Source organism: Danio rerio, chromosome 24, assembly GCF_049306965.1.
Source record: "Danio rerio strain Tuebingen ecotype United States chromosome 24, GRCz12tu, whole genome shotgun sequence".
In the NCBI taxonomy this organism is placed as follows: Eukaryota; Metazoa; Chordata; class Actinopteri; order Cypriniformes; family Danionidae; genus Danio; species Danio rerio.
Genome location: NC_133199.1, coordinates 4,282,253 through 4,299,647, shown reverse-complemented (window position 1 = coordinate 4,299,647; position 17,395 = coordinate 4,282,253). Strand labels below are relative to the sequence as shown.

The window sequence follows — 17,395 nt, the reverse complement described above, 5'->3', positions numbered from 1 at the left end:
AAAAGGTGAGCTCCCCAAACAGTATTGTACAGTTAACCTGTAATCATACACATTAAACTGAGTTATCCACTAAATCAAAAAGTTATGAATAGGCGTAAGATTGAGTTGACAACTTCAAAATGGCTTAGTGATTGAGTTAGTTTAGTTAATTAAGTTGTAGACTAAGCCGCTCTACTGATTGGAAATATATTTATTGTTTGTTTGTTATTATATTACATCCGCAGGGTCCAAAAATAGCCAGGGTTTAAGACAAAAATAGCCCAGATATATGAAGCGTTTGGCTAAAATGTGTAGAGATATAATAGATGGTATATATTTATATATACAGTATACCATTTATTACATATAGGGGCTTCACGGTGGCGCAGTGGGTAGCACAATCACCTCACAGCAAGAACGTCTCCGGTTCGAGCCTCGGCTGGGTCAGTTGGCATTTCTGTGTGGAGTTTGCATGTTCTCCCCATGTTGACGTGAGTTTTCTTTAGTTGCTCTGGTTTCCCCCACAAGTGGGTGAGCTACATTTTCTGTTTAAGTGCGTAAATGAGAGTGTTTGGATGTTTCCCAGTGATGGGTTGTGGCTGTAAGGGTATCTGCTGCATAAAACATATGCAGTTGGGGGTTTATTTCGCTGTGGCGACCCCAGATTAATAAAGGGACTAAGCCGAAAAGAAAATAAATTAATAAATGAATATATATATATATATATATATATATATATATATATATATATATATATATATATATATATATATATATATACACACACAAACACAGTTAAGGTGAGATTTATTAGCCCCCCTGTTTATTTTTCCCCCAATTTTTTGTTTAACGTAAAACTGATTTTTTTCAACACATTTCTAAATATAATAGTTTTAATAACTCATTTCTAATAATTGATTTTTTTAAACAGTAAATAATATTGTACTAGATAATTATATTTATATCATTGTATTACAAATTATATATTATATTAGATATTATTATCTATATATATTAATTAGATATTATATTATACAAATCAGGATTATAAACTAGCCAAGTAACTAACTAACAAGTAAATGAATGAATAAGTTATAATAATAAATAAACAACACATAAATGAATAAATAAATGAATGAGTGAAAAAATATTAATTAAAGATGGCGACAGAGACCGCATAATAAGTCCTTAGAGGAGAAAAACCCAGCATAATTAAAAACTACAGCTGATCAAATCATTATTAAACTGATAAGTGATATTCTAAGTCGATCTCTCTCTTTTGTGTGTTGAAGTGCTGTATTTGTTCCATAGTAATCTCGTAGTGTTTGTGCTGCTTTGGCTTTTTCTGGGTTAATTATTGTGAAATCCTGATTACAACAGAGAAATAATGGGAAATCTCAGACTGATGGCATTTCATGCCGTTCAGCCGTATAATCTTAAAATGTGAGCAAAATCACCTGTTTTGACATCACTTTGAACTAGAGATGTCAAACTCAATTCCTGGAGGGCCGCAGCCCTGCACAGTTCAGTTTCAACCCTGCTCCAGCCCACACTTACCAGTATGTTTCAAACAAGTCTGAAGGACTCAATAAGTTTGATCAAGTGTGTTTAATTAGGCTTGGAACTAAACTGTGCAGAGCTGCGGCCGTTCAAGAATTAGGTTTGACATCCCTGCTTTAGACATTATGCTAGAGAATCATTCAAACACTATGTAGTTCCTAATACAAAGGATTTTTAGACTCTGTGTTGGATTTTTTTTTTTTTATATATACACGGTTATGCTGTATAAACACAAAATTACACGAGTAGCAATGCGATATGTCTGTACATCATCACTGATGAGACACTAAGGCACTCTGCCTGTGGCCTCCTGCCAAGGCTCACCTCCCACCAGTGCCGATATACAGCCATATCTCAATGCTACTCGTGTGATATTTCTCATAAATAAAATGTGTATTTTGCAAAACGTGTTTTAGCCTAATTTTGATCGAAAATCGAAGCTAAATATCTGAAACAATTTGATTCCAAATTTGAAGTTGATATCTCAAAAAATGAGCTAACATTACCGAAAAAGTCGACCCACTGTATAATTCGCACCCTATTTTCTGAGATCCCTATTAGAGCTTCTAGCCTTGAATCTGTCTCTTTCTCTCTCAGTCCCCGGTTGGAAACAGTGCGAGATAAAGGGCACTTTTGTCTGAATTAATATGCTGCTCATGCACAGAGGGCATATTATTCCCTTTTATTTGTGTCAGAGCAGTGGGAGGAACCTGGCGGTCTCCAAGCTGAGACAGCGTTGGCAGCATCGCCGCAGACATCTCCATGCCTGCATATCTTTACAGCGAGAAGCGTTTCCCTTTGAAGGGCCAGATATAGACAGATTTCACCTATTCATCCTTCAGAAGAGCCCTGAGTTTGCGCTTTCATAGGCCTCGCATTCATCAGACTCGCTAGCAGGAAAAAAGTAGGAGCCGCTATACAACAAATCAAAAGTAACACACACAAAAAAGGCATTCATCATTAATAATGGACAACTTGGTGCAGGCTGGTGTAGTGCACGACAAAACCAGGTTACGATTTATAGAATCAATATTTCATGCCGAACATCTGTCTGCATTTTTTATTTATTTTTTTTGGCCAATGCATTCAGATGTCATTACAAATAACTGTCAAAGGGAGGGTTTAATCTTCCTGCGCTGCCAAATGCAATGAAACATTTATAGAAACTCCCTGCACGGCTATTGTCCGAAATTTGACACAACTTGGAGAGAAAAATGCGAGTGTTTGTTAGTAAGGCAAAGCATTTAGATTAATACAGTGATTAGTAAGGCCATACTGAATCTGTGGACATGCATTTCTCCGTAGAGTTCTCATGTTCTCCCCGTGTTGGTGTGGATTTTCTCTGGGTGCTCCGGTTTCCCCCACAGTCCAAAGACAAATAAATTGGCGGTAGCGTATCAGTGTAAATGCAAGTGTGTATGGGTGATTCCCAGTACTGGGATGCGGCTGGAAGGACATGTAAAAGAAACTTTATAAAAATGAAAATAGTCACTTTTCACCAAATGTTTATCATAGGCTGAAAAACACTAGCTGTGCATATAGCCCACTGAATTTGTTCGAATTAGCCGCTAAACTGATAAAGCGAAATATACGTTCCCTCGTGTCCCCTAGGCTGGAAATAGGGTTGGGCTGATAGACAATGTCATTGTCCGTTGCCGATGGCCAATAGACAACACGATGCTAAGCCGGCATCGCCAATCCTCCGCCCCGCCCCCATCACAATCACGCTCACGAAAAATACACACTTAGGCCCCGTTTACCCTAATACATCTTAGTATTAAAATAGCATTTTAGAACAAAAATTATCCACATCCACACCATATTTTACCTAGCATTTCTGAACAGCCCTCTGTCCGCTGAAAATGCACATTACTTGACCACACACACACACACACTCACACAGACAGACACAGCCACACACACAGCCACAAACTGTCATGTGCTCCTTTGAGCTCCACGGATATACCACTGGATCGCGTCTCACTGTAGTTGTTAAACGTGATTTTCAGACATCCTAAGTCTTCCGGAAGTTCCTGTTCATTCCAACACGTCGCACACTCCGTCAAACACCGCCTCCTACCATCCCATATGAAACACACCTGCCTGTAATTATGCTGTTCAGGTCCTAATTAATTGGTTCAGATGTGCTATACGTAATGCGTTAACCCGCCATTAACTGGATGAACCGACTGAATGTTTTGAACAAGAAGCTGTAATGTAACCATGGTGGGATGATTTTTGGTGTGGCGCCCCCGCCCCGCCATGAAAGAGTGACACACACACACACACACACACACACACACACACACACACACATATATATATGTGTATATATTCATTCCAACACAGGCGCGGACCCTCTAACAGAAAGTGGGAGGAGCGTCTCTTTAGCAACCTCTCCAATGCGGCACCTCACGATATTTGCAAACAAGTCATATAAATCAAATTTAGTATCATTTCACCGTAATGGAGGAATCCCACCAAATGAAGCAAAGTAAGAGTAATGATTTTCCTCTAATAATTTACTTTAGTAATTTAAAATGTACTCAAAAAGTACCAATACCCAACAATCTTACTTAAGTAAATGTAACAAAGTAAATGTAATTTGTTACTATCCACCTCTGGGTATTGGGCGGAGCTAACACACTTAAGCACGCCCTTCAAACGCTCAGTTTTGAACAAACAGAAGAGGAGGAGGAGTCTGTTAGGTTGTAAGAACTCTCCCCACACCCTTTCCCCCCCATCTGAATGACATGCCTACTTTACTACATCCAATCAGCTCACAGTAAAAAAACAAGCCACGCCCACTGTTTGCTCATTTAATATTCTGTTTCTCTGGGAAGTGCGTCACTATACAAATCAAAATGGTTGCATGTTTCATGTGGACAATGACAACCACGTCAGAACCGTCTTTTATATAATAATACAGAAAGTCTCGGCAGAACAGAGAGAATGAAGGAATGCTGCCAAGCATTGGCCCATAATGTCTCCTGCAGCCTGAGTCCACTGCATCTGGCAGAGGCCTTGGTTTAGACAGCGCTTGCATTCTTCTAGGGTTTATCCCAGGGCACTCACAATTAAAACCCTAATAGCCCCATCGCACAAAAAAAGAGCACTTAGAAAGCGGAAACCAAGAACAGTGCGACCACTCATGTCAAATTATTTTCAGGACTTTTTATAAGCAAGTCTGTTTTGGGGGAATGCCTAATATGCCATTACAGAAGCTGTTGGCCTGGGATTTGCCTCTTGATCTCCGCAGCAGATACAAAGCTGTTTTTTTCTCTGCTTGGACAGCTCTCTGCTTCTTAATTAGACGTTTAAGACCAGTTTTAGATGGGATGAAGAATTCTCTTGTGAAGTTTGCTTTCTGAGTGAATTTTTTAGGATTAAATGTTGTTCTGTCAAGTAAAGTGGTAAGCTAACGTGTGAAAAATATCTGCAAATTAGCATGTTTCTTAATTGCTTATTCTTTTTAATATTACTTAAATATTTTTTTCTGGATGAAATAACCTTCAATGACAGATGGTGTAGACAGCGAATTGGTTGTTGTGACTGTTCATCTACAGAAACATCGTGTTTACTGTACCAAGAGGACGCAGCATGAAACGATACAGCATTTTAGAGATAGATTTCCTCAATATTTCCAAATATAGGGCTGGTTTTAGGTGACAAGCCATTCTACCTGTTAGTTTTGCAGAACACAATATGGCGTGACAATATTACAGCCGTGCAGTAATGTAATACTCTTTGCATACTGCACATAGTCTGCAGAGCTTCCACGGGGGGAGAATCGCTGTCTTTAACAGCATATGGGATGGCAGTGGTCCAAAAGCTCATGCAAACGATTTTCAGCCTCAAAATAAATGAAATCAATGATACCGCCAGGACTCCCTGATCCCTGCAGAGAGTGCGAACTTGACTTTAGTTGGGTGTGAAAGCCAAAGCGAGGTGAGAAACCAAAGGAACTTTCCAGATGAAGGGTATGTTTTTTTTTTCTCTCTCCTTTGAATCACTTGAGGGAAAGGGCTTCATATATTAGATACTATTACTAAACTACCATAAAATATTGTGGTGTAGTTGGCATTTGCATACACTGTAAAAAAATGGTATTTTTGTCTGTAGCTTGTGATTCACAATATTTTTAGGGATTATTAACATGTTCAAATTGCATTGCACTTGATCTCTGCGTTAACTTTTGATGTTAAAAAACGTCAGTGTGTGTGTTGTAGAAGATCCGAAAACATACTGGAAGCTTGGTTTTCAACTATATTTTACAACATAGGCTCATTCTGAAAACGTAGCCCTAGAAAGATTTCTGGAGAGCACGAATTACATATCCAGAAGTATGTATGGCTGCATTTCATCTTTAAAACGAATAATACAGGTAAAACGTGGTAAAATCAGATGAGGGCTTTTCTTTTTCTGGATTGCATTTTGAAAACACTGTCGGTTGGGTTTAGTGGAGGAGCAGGGTGGGTCAGTCAGTCAGTCAGTTAGCCAATTGATGGCGGCCTCTGGTGGATTTATATGAGAACAGCAGGCGCAAATGGCACTCGCGAGAGAAATTTAAGATCTGAAAAATCGTACACAGCAGCCTCTAATGGATTCGCGAAAACAAAAAATGCAAAAAAAAAAAATTTAAAATGCACCTCCTGCAACATGTTTGACACTGTCCAGAAATGTATATGGCGGTACGTTTTTCAGATTGAGTCTGGGTTGATATTTTACATTGCCAACCCAGAAAATGCTGATTTTTTGCACTAAATGTGAAATTTGTCACTTTTTTTTCAAATTTTAAACATTAAAACTAGATGGAGAAGATTTTCTTGGTTAGTAATGTTAAACATTCAATTAAATAATTGATTATTGAATAATAAAATGCAGAAGTAGATTTAGTTATTTTGCTTATTCGTTAGTTTTGGCTAGAACCACACAATTCTTGAGTTTTGGGGGACAACTAAATTGTTTTACGTTCAATCCACTAAAATTTGAAAAAAACTAATAAGTGAACTTAATTCGCCTATGTTCTCCGAAAACATTTTTTACAGTGTATTATTGGTTTAATTTAAATGTGTAAATTAAAAAATATATATACGTTAAAAAACAAATATATCAACACATTACTCACATCTTTTTTGGATCATAACAATTACTTTTATTAACTTATAACTAAACATATAACTAAATGCTACTAAACACTCTTTTTTCTAGATTACACTGAGACTATAATAATATAATTTTTCTAAAACCATTTTCAAAAGATGATAATTTCAGGCACAGAGCTGTTGTGAAAATGTTCAAAAATAAATTAAAAAAACATCAAAAGCTATTGATTGTTTTGTTCAAAACACAATTATGTAAATGCCCCCTAAATCTCTAGGTTATTTCTGAGAATTTTTGATTCTGAATCTGGTGGGGAACAAAAATAAACCTAAAACACTTATATGAAACACCACAACACTGTTTAGACACCCTAGCAACTGCCTAGCAGCACAGTGACAATCTGAAGACTTCAGCAAAAACACAAGTAGTGATTATTTCTGCTCTAAAAAAATGTAGACATTTTCTTCAGAGAATGTAAAAATCGAGTCATATTGCTCCAACAGAAGCTTAATGTTGAGCTTCAGGCTTCATTATGGTCTAGGCTTCTGGTTTTTGAGTGCTAATGCTTTGCCAGATTATCTGCCAGAGAACCCTACAATGATGATTCTCAGATTGATTCATGAAACCAAATACTGAAACGTGCAAGGAGCGTTCTGTGATTTTGTTCATAATTAATCATTTGAATTGTCTAATCATTTGCAGCTGTTATATAGTATTTATATCTGATCAGGGCTCTAATGCAAGCATGATTGGGTGTTGAGGTTGGAACATAGGCTAGTTCTAAAAACGTAGCCTAATATACATTTCTGGAGATCGCAAATCATGTGGTCAGAGCTTTGTGTGGCTGCATTTTGTCTGTAAAACGAACGCAACAGAGCGGTATGACACAGTTCCTTTTCATGCTAACTAGCTGACCGCTTACCTCCATGTCGACAGCTTTTCTGCTGTTACCAGTTTGCCCAGTGCCTTGCTGCGTCCGTCGGAGGATTTGAGACAGAGTGGAGTTGACCGTTACGATGGGGTTCGAGTCCGGCGAAGAACGGTTCCAGAAAGCAGCTAAAACAAAAGCCAAAAAAATAAAATAAAAAGTAAATAACAGGGTGAGAATTTGGTAAAATCTGAAAACATGGTAAAAATCAGGTGGCCATGGAGGCTTTTCTTTTTCTAGATTGCTTTTGAAAACACTGTTGGTTGGGTTTAGGGAAGTGGGTGGCTGCTGATCAATCAATGCTTTTGAAAACACTATTGGTTGGGTTTAGGAAAGGGTGAAGGGATCGCTCGGGCTGTTGGCCAGTCAGTCAGTCAACAGCAGCCTCTGATGGACTGGCGTGAGAATAGTAGGCGCGAATGGCACTCAAGAGAGAAATTTGACATCTGAAAAAGCGAATACATCCATCTCCGGGGTTTTCGCAAAAAAAAAAAAAAGACATAGCTACTCGGACTTATTTTGCTGTCTCCAAAAATCTATGTAGGAGTACGTAATACATGAGCACACTCCATTTTGAAAAAATGATAGTTTCATCCATTTTTCAGTGAATAAAATAATAATAAATTTTGGTATGAACCCAGCTTTAGACTCCTAGTGTACTGCAATGGGCAACATTGTGACTTTCTGTCCTTTTTATGGCCACATTCAGTCCATCACCTCCTGATTTTGGGTTTGTTTAGATGTCATTGGACCATGTTGTATAAATCAGTCCAACTGTATCAGAGTTAATTTAGAAGTGGGCCCAACCAGTCTCGGTTGTTCCTGCTTGGTGCACACCAGAGTTAGAATCAATACTGTTTTGTTTTGTTACACTTTCTTACACAAGCAGAGCAACTGCTCCAGAGTTTGCTTTACTGGAACCAAACCTGCCAAGTGTGAACATACCCTAAGCTGTGTGAGATTTTTTTTCAGCAGTAAAGGCACTTTCTACCGCATATTAGGGACATTGCTGAATTAACATGTTTGTAGTTCAGTGAGTTAGCCGGGTCTCTGGAGGTCTACATTAGCGGTCCATCAGCCCTGTGGGATTTTCATGGTCTATTTCAGCACAGCACGATCAGTGGGCGATGAATACTAACGACGGACATTTTTAGAGGTCCACTTGAGGGGAATGGAGACAAAGAGTCCATTTGACATACTTCACCACGTCAACTTCAGATGAGAGCACTTTTGCCTTGAGAGCATTGGTCACCACTCAGCATGGTTAAAAAAAAAAAAACTAAAATGCTCGGCAATGCAATGTCAAACATTCTGTGGCTTCCTAGAACACATATTAGGAAACTTTCCCACTGACATAACAGTACTACAGGAAAGCCACTACAGTAAAACAAAGGAAGTTACAAGATCTGGGGTTGCTGTTTAAGGGGCTGTTTATGCATCGCTTTGGCTTTTGAAGTGGACTGGGAGTTTGGACATATGATAGGTTTCATGTCTGGGAAACCACAATCGCACTTTTAAAGGGGTAGACTTAACCAGCACATTGGTATTGTTGGCGATTACTTGCTTGGTTGCACTCTTGACAGAAAAAAAAGATCTGAAAAACACCTTTAGAGGGTATTTTGTTGTTGTAAGACGGTGCCGCATTACAAAATACATAAAAGTAATCCTGAAACCTCGGCGTCAAGACCTCCGCTTTTAAAAGCTCGGAGCAAGGCTTTTCCTCTTTCGCTATGGTGCTGTGTTTTCCTTCCTTTCAGGCCATCCTGGGAACCTGGAAAAGTAATTACATCATTGTGCCCGGCCTTTCAAACTCCTCCGAGTTGAACTGTGGGAATTGTGATACAGGAAGGAAAGGATTGCAGGTGTGTTTGGAATTACTGTGCAAGAACAATGGAGGAAGTGTAGAATGGGCCACCGGCATCATGCAGTTGCGGACTTGTGTACAAGCTAAAGCATCTCCTGTGGGTTTTTTTTGGGGTTTTGTTCACAATTTACTTTTCACTATAGATGGACTAAAGAATGAGCTACTCAAAAGCTGATGTGTATACCAAATACTACAATACATCTGTGAAAATACTGTTTTTCTGTGCTTTAGTTAGCATTTAAACAAGTTTAAGTTCAGCATTTTAAGCAATCTTTTAATAATAGCTTCTCCATCTGGAAATCTGCTCTGGTTGTCTTGTTGACTCAAAACAAAGAAGAAGAAAAAACAATACTAATACTACAACAATGCTAATTTGTAATCAGTAAAGTAGACTATATATGGTATCTATTGAATGTACAAAAATTAGTGTGAGTTTGAGATCCCCCCCCCCAAGGTATTTCTTTAAAACAAGACTTTAAACCCGGGATTAAAATGTATTTGGTAACATTAAAATTCATCATAGTATCATAGCAAGCATTTTCAATCATCTTGGTTATACTTTAATTTAAGGTATCCTTGTTAAAATGTACCTATTCATTAACTACTGAGTAATATTAAGTAATTACATGCACTTATTGCATAATTAGGATTAGAATGTGGGTTAGGTTTAGGGTTTGTTGCATGCAATTATGCATAATTCATTATTATTACTATAGTATGTACACTCACAGAAATAATGGTACAGGAGCTGTCACTGGGGCAGTACGTTTTGAAAAGGTACATATTTGTACCTGAAGGGTCCATAATGATACCTCACAGGTACTTTTTAGGTACATTTGGGTACAAACGTGCACTTTTGAGGTAACACTGTGGACTCCTTGTGTACAAATATGCATCTTTGGAAAAGGTACTGCCCCAGTGACAGCTCCTGTACCTTTATTTCTGAGAGTGTACATGGAACATGTAACAAGGACACTTTAAAGGGGACCTATTATGCAGAAATCACTTTTATAAGGGGTTTAAAACACACTTGTGTGGCAACAGTCTGCGAATGTAACCAGTTTATAATGGTAAAATTTATTAATTTTATTTTTTATAATCTTAATTGATAGAAACTGTCTGCAGAAATACTTTGATCGACATTCTCACTTTGTACGTGTCATCAGAATGGGAAAGCCCCGCCCATTAGTGACCATCTCTCCCTCATTAGCATAAGAAGATAGGCTTGTTTTTAAATCTGCCACTATGCTGACACATAGGCATTTGTAGCTCCGCCCTCTTTTGAAAAGAGCACAATCTCACTTGAATTTAAAGTGACAGTCACCAAAACATCACAATTAGGATTAAAGCCTTAAAGGCATATTATTTATGGGGTATTTTAATCTGAAATTTCACATAAACACTCTACGGACATCAGAAATTTATTTGACATCTCGTAAACAGGAATACTCTTTAAACATCATTGTTTATTCATCCTAACTGTAAACAAGAAGGGGGAAAAACTTTGACTTTGGAAAACATTCCAGCTCTTGTTGTGTCTGGTAATATTTATACTGAAGGCCACCTGCTGTTAAAACCAAGACCAAACTACCATTTTATACACAAAATTCAGCGTCCCCCAATTCTACTACCAGTCAGCCCCCAATTTACTATCCCAGCGGGTGCACAGACAAAAGGGCACTTGGCTTCAATGCATATCCACATATCATTTTTCATGTTTTCATGCTTTGTGTGCTGTAATCCCCTTAGCGGCATTGAGCCGTTCCCCTCTGACAGCTACATAAAAGGCTTCTGCTTTGAGACAACACGTGTATGAAGATCCGTCCTCCAGTCAAAACATCTTAGCTTTATTGACTGCCGCTGTGTCTCGCTAATAAAAGAGGGCACGTCTTTTGTTTATCCACAACACCCCTCTTAGCTATGAGCGTTGTCTATTGGATTGCCTTGGAAAAAAAGGGAAGCTAAATAAATCAAGAGCGAGTGGTTTCGGTGCCAGGGAGGTATTTATCTCACAGATGCACAGCAGAACACATCTCCCTCAACGCTTCACTCTTGTAGCCCTGTAGGGTTCACAGCCTCCCTTCTCATAAACTCTGTATAGGTGGAAGAAGAAATGAATCATGCATGCATGCGGCAGATATTACCCAACATACCCAGAGAGCCTGGCTCATTCTCATGTCCAATGCAATATCATGTGAAGCAGCAAGTGTTTATTGCTGTTTAGGAAGCAGTATCGCGATATATAAAGATAAACATTATAACAAACAATTTCTTAAAGGAAAACTCCACTTTAGTATGAAAATATGCAATGTTTTTGACTTCCCTAGAGTTAAACAGTTGAGTCTTACCGTTTTTATTCCATTCAGCCGATCTCTGAGTTTGGCGAGAGCACTTTTAGCTTAGCTTAGCATAGATCATCCAATCAGATTAGACTCTCGGCATCTTGTTTAAAAATGACTAACAGGTTTTGATCTTTTTTTTCTATTTAAAGCCTGACTGTTTTGTAGTTACATCCTGTTCTAGACAGAAGGGCTCCGAAAAGTTCTAGTAACTAGGAACTATACTCTCCTTCTGGCATAATCAAGGCATTTTGCTGCCTTACTATGTGCCTATCTTAAAATATCAACGGTGTCAGTTTCAATACCATTATACAGTCATAAAAAAACAATGCACTTAATTAGGAAACATGTATTAAATAATAAATATTATTCATTTAATGCCTACAAATGTGCATGCATGATCACTGGACAGTGTGGAGGACAGAGAGAGAGAGAGGTGAGGCAAGATGGCGAGTCGTGCACCAATTGACCTGCAGTTTGGCAGTATTTCCGGTTTCGACCAAACAAGAAGGGAGCTGTGGTAAATACGAACTTGAGGTCTGCATTCCCGCTGCTGTACCGCGGGAACTGACCAGATTTCTTGCGGGGTGGGAATTCATTTCTGAATAAAGCTCGGGAACTCTGGTGTCATTTGAAAGGGAGCGGGCACGCGGTCTAACAATATCGAATTGAAGGGATAGTTTTAATTGCTATGAACATGATAAAGTTTAATAACAGGCATAATAATAATTATTCTTATGTCCCAATCAATTGTTGTTTAACCAAAAGTTTAACAAAGCGCAAGAACAGAAGAAAACAGATTGGGTAACTTTAGTGACTTTACTGGCAATTGTTACTCTCGACCACACACTGAAAATAACCGAAAGTAACCCGAACAAATAGTAAAGTACTTTAAATGTCCAGTAGGTGGCCAGAAATATCTGATGGGCCATCAGATATTATGCATGGATATATATATATATATATATATATATATATATATATATATATATATATATATATATATATATATATATATATATATATGACATCACACTAAACAGGTGGATAGAAAAGTGACGCATTGGGAGGAAAAAATGCATTGTGTGAACAGCCCCTTAACATTCATTCAGGAAGACTGTATAGCAGCCATATAGAAATACCCAATAGCAATCACCCAAGACCATTCTAACAACCATTTTTAAACTACTTATTTAAAATGAGTTTTTTGGGGGAAAATTTACTTTTTTGTGTTCAAAACACTTAAATTTGCAACAATTTAGCTATCCTAATCTATTTGAAAATTAAGGAATTGTGTGGAACCCAGCATTTTCTACTGTGTAATAATGTGTTTATGTGGCACAGTGGCTCAGTGGTTAGCACTGTTGCCTCAAAGCAAGAAGGTCGCTGGTTCGTTTTGTCTGTAGTGTATGAATGTGCGGGTGTATGGGTGTTTCCCAGTACTGGGTTGCAGCTGGAAGGGCATCCGCTGCTTAAGACATAAGCCAGAATAGTTGGCAGTTCATTCCACTGTGGCAACCTCTGAAATGGAGACTAAGGCGAAGGAAAATGAATGAAATATTCATTATTTACACTGTATAAAATAAACATGCATTTACAAATATAAAATCTTCATTTAAAGCGGTCAGCTGTTACGCACACATATTCACTGTGTATACGAATAACACAGTGCATATGGTTTGATTTGAAAATTATCCTATGAATGTCAGAACCGAACCTCTGGCCTCACGTCAAGCCAAGCGGAAAAATAATATTTTGACATTAAATTGGTTCCGTTGAGTGTAAGTCACAATCATGATCAAACGGTCCTCCTGAAATCACCGAAAGCGTGGCTTATCTGAGGTCAGTGAGGGATGCAAAGACACTGTCGACTCGCTCCATTTATTGCGTAATTTACTTCAGGTAAAAATCACTCACCCAAGCAGTCAGACAATTGGATTCGGTGCCAAGTTGTGGCTGAGGGCATATTTTACACTTCAAAGTATACATTAGGGGATTACCGGCATATATATAAAATATAAATCTGATATATCTGAAGAAATTGATCCCAGATATGGTAACTGGGATGTCTGCCATTTTTTTCCAGAGCTATTAGGGTTTCTGTATCCCTGGATGAAAATGATCCCGAAGATCTGATCTGTGCTCAGCCATGTGGTCATATTTTTGATGTATTCGGCGTGTCATTTTGAAGATAAGTGATAACAGTAAGGCTGCGATATCCCGCTCTGCAACTTTGATGCAGACAAATGGTAAAAGGTTGCGTTTAAACGGTGGACATATGTTTCGGCGGAATGAATCATCATAATGGTATTAATCGTAACGTGATTACTGACAGACTCTCTCCGCAATTGGATATCAGGTATCCTGTTGATGTTACCACGCATTTACAGAAAACAATTTTGAGTGCCTGCAGCCCATTATTTCTGAGTTGTGCCATTCTTAATTTGTAGAGGCTGTGTGTGTGTGTGTGTGTGTGTGTGTGTGTGTGTGTGTGTGTGTGTGTGTGTGTGTGGTCACTGTCTCTGTGGGGCATTGACAGAAATCAGATCTTGCAGGCTGTTATTTTTACATTTCTTCTTCTCACAGTTGTAGATGTATATCTAATGCTACAAAAAGATGAAGGAAATATCCAACACAGTTGTAGACCATATAAAACTCTTGTAGTGATAGAAATGTACATTCTGTAAATGTATGTGTCCTGTTTGTTTGTTTCTTATACTGTGTGTGTGTATATATATATATATATATATATATATATATATATACACACACACACACACACACACACACACACACACACACACACACACACACACACACACACACACACACACACTTTTTTATTACAGCTGAAGATAATGACTATCAAACATGTTTAACCATGATTTACAGAAGACACCCAGTAAAAGTGTACATGTAATATCTAAAATCTGTTTAAGGATCTCAGTGCAGCCCTAAAATGTTGTTTTATTGTTATAAAATAAAACAAATTAATTATGTAAATTAAATTATTTATAAGGATCCCACTGCATCCCCAATATATTATTTTATTGTGATCTTGAATCCTTATACTTTGCCATAATGGTTCAAAGCAATTGAACATGACATTCATGATGTACACATTTAAACAGTGTTAATGTTAAATATAGGCTTGTATGTTATTGTAATATAAATGCTTGTCATAAAACTTGTCTATTTACTTTACAACTTGTATAAAAATGGTGCACAGTTTTTTTTTTTTTTTGGATTTATTTAATATAAAGTTAAATATATTATGATTTAAATATAACATATAATTAAATATAACATTCAGTTCACATTTAAAAGGATAGTACACCAAAAAAATGCAAATTCTGTCATTTACTCACTCTTTAATTGTTCAAAACCTGTTTGACTTTCTTTCTTCTGTTGAACATGAAAGAAGATATCATAAAATATGTTGAATTCAGTAACCATTGAAATCACAGTATTTGTTTGCCCTATTACGAATGGCAATGGTTACCCATTTTCAACATTTTTCCAAATATCTTCTTTTGTGTTCGACAGAATAAAGAAACTGTCAAGGTTTAAAACAACCTGAACGTGTATAAATAGTGAGTAAATTGTCATTTTGATTGAACTATCCTTTTCAGTATATATTTTTCATTAAAAACTAGAAATGTGAATTACTACACAAATAATCTCACCTGCCACTTTTTAGGTCCAACTGCTTGTTAACACAAATTTCTAACCAGCCAATCACATGGCAGCAACTTATACATTTAGGCCTGTAGACATGGTCAAGATGATCTGCTGCAGTTCAAACCAAGCATCAGAATGGGGAAGAAAGTTGATTTAAGTGACTTTAAATGTGGTATTCTTGTTGGTAACAAATGAGCAATGTGTTAACACCACAGCCTACCCGAGTATTGTTGCTAACCATGTCCATCCCTTTATGACCACAGTGTACCCATCTTTGCATGGCTACTTCCAGCAGGATAACATGCCATGGCATAAAGCGCAAATCCTCTATGACTGGTTCCTTGAACATGACAATGAGTTCACTGTACTCAAATGGCCTCCACAGTCACCAGATCTCAATCCAATAGAGCAGCTATGGGATGTGGTGGAAAGGTAGATTCGCATTATGGATGTGCAGCCGACAAATCTGCAGCAACTGCATGATGCTGTCATGTAGTTATATCATATGAACCAAAATCTTTAAGGAATATTTCTAGTACCTTGTTAAATCTATGCTATGAGTGATATCAAGCCAAATGAGGGTGCAACCTGGTACTAGTAAGGTGTACCTAATAAAGTGGCCGGTGAGTGTATACTTAGTATATAAAAACTCGTGACTCACATCTATTAAGCATTTCATTATGTTCATCTTATATAGTGAGATCTAAACTGATCAATTACGAGGTTTGGTATATGACATCACATTTTGAAAGTAGAATACATACATGATAGCTATAGAAATAATATAAATAAATAACTGTCAGCCGTTACTGCATTACTGGCAGAACAGAAACGCGACGCGATGCATCACAGCATTGTGCCATAAGCTCAATATCTGATCTCCGTTGCTGTGACATTATTGTCTTTGTCAGGCGGGGGACATTGAGCCATCTGATCAACTCATCTGCATGTACGCTCGCGTGTCCACACAGTAATGGACAGTGACAATCAATCGGCTGTGAAACATGCTTACAATGAGCAAAAAAAAGAAAAAGAAAATCCTTACTTCTGACACAACATTATTTTTCACGAGTCTATTAAAAAATAATGACATTTGCCACGACGGGGGAAGAATACGAAATGGGCAGTTAAGCAAAACGACACCATGCATTATGCGGTGATTAGTTTACTCAGTGGCCGTTAATGGATCTAATCAGAGCACATTAATTAAGAAGACATGTAACTCTGTCTCCACCTGGACGGCTCATTTGTCTGGAAAAGGGAGTGCGGAGTGATGTGTCCTACAAACCCTTTGGTGATACACAATTCATGGATGTTTATTTGCTCCTGTGTGTTGCTCAAGGTCTGTCTAACTTGAAGTTAAAGGCTGGGGATTGAAACAAGTACAAAAAAAGCAGTAAGCACTCATATGAAAAGAAAATAATGTAATTTATTGTAGATACTATTGATTTTGAACTATACTAAACTATACTAAAGTATCTGAAAAAAAAAACTGATATATGGGAATATATAGGGCGTCACGGTGGCGAAGTGGGTAGCACAATCGCCTCACAGCAAGAAGGTCGCTGGTTTGAGCCTTGGCTGGGTCAGTTGGCATTTCTGTGGGATGGATTGCAGCTGGAAGGGCATCCGCTGCGTAAAACATATGCTGGATAAGATGTCGGTTCATTCCGCTGTGGCTACCCCAGATTAATAAGGGGACTAAGCCAAAAAGAAAATGAATGAATAGCAATAAATGTAAATTACATCTATAGGATACAAGTTTATATTTGGATTTCACATATATAAAATATGCCATAATGTTAATAAAATACTGCAAAAAAAAAATAGCCCTTTGCACATATATTTTTTTAACCGTTGGAATTATTAATATGCATTATATTATAATATAATATGATATATGTTAGCTATAATTGTAATATTAGCTTTAATTATATTAGC

The 17,395-nt window shown here is 37.6% G+C and overlaps 1 protein-coding gene and 1 long non-coding RNA gene across 7 annotated transcripts in view; one reads left to right on the top strand and one right to left on the bottom strand.

Annotated features, from left to right (window-relative positions):
* Positions 1–17,395, top strand: part of adarb2 (adenosine deaminase RNA specific B2 (inactive)) — a 597,874-nt gene that overhangs the window by 22,495 nt on the left and 557,984 nt on the right. The gene's annotated exons all lie outside the window — the stretch shown is intronic.
* Positions 6,328–17,395, bottom strand: part of LOC141380808 (uncharacterized) — a 99,134-nt gene continuing 88,066 nt past the window's right edge. The window contains exon 5 of the long non-coding RNA XR_012399666.1: positions 6,328–7,698. This is a non-coding gene — a long non-coding RNA (uncharacterized lncRNA). The remainder of the gene's footprint in view (positions 7,699–17,395) is intronic.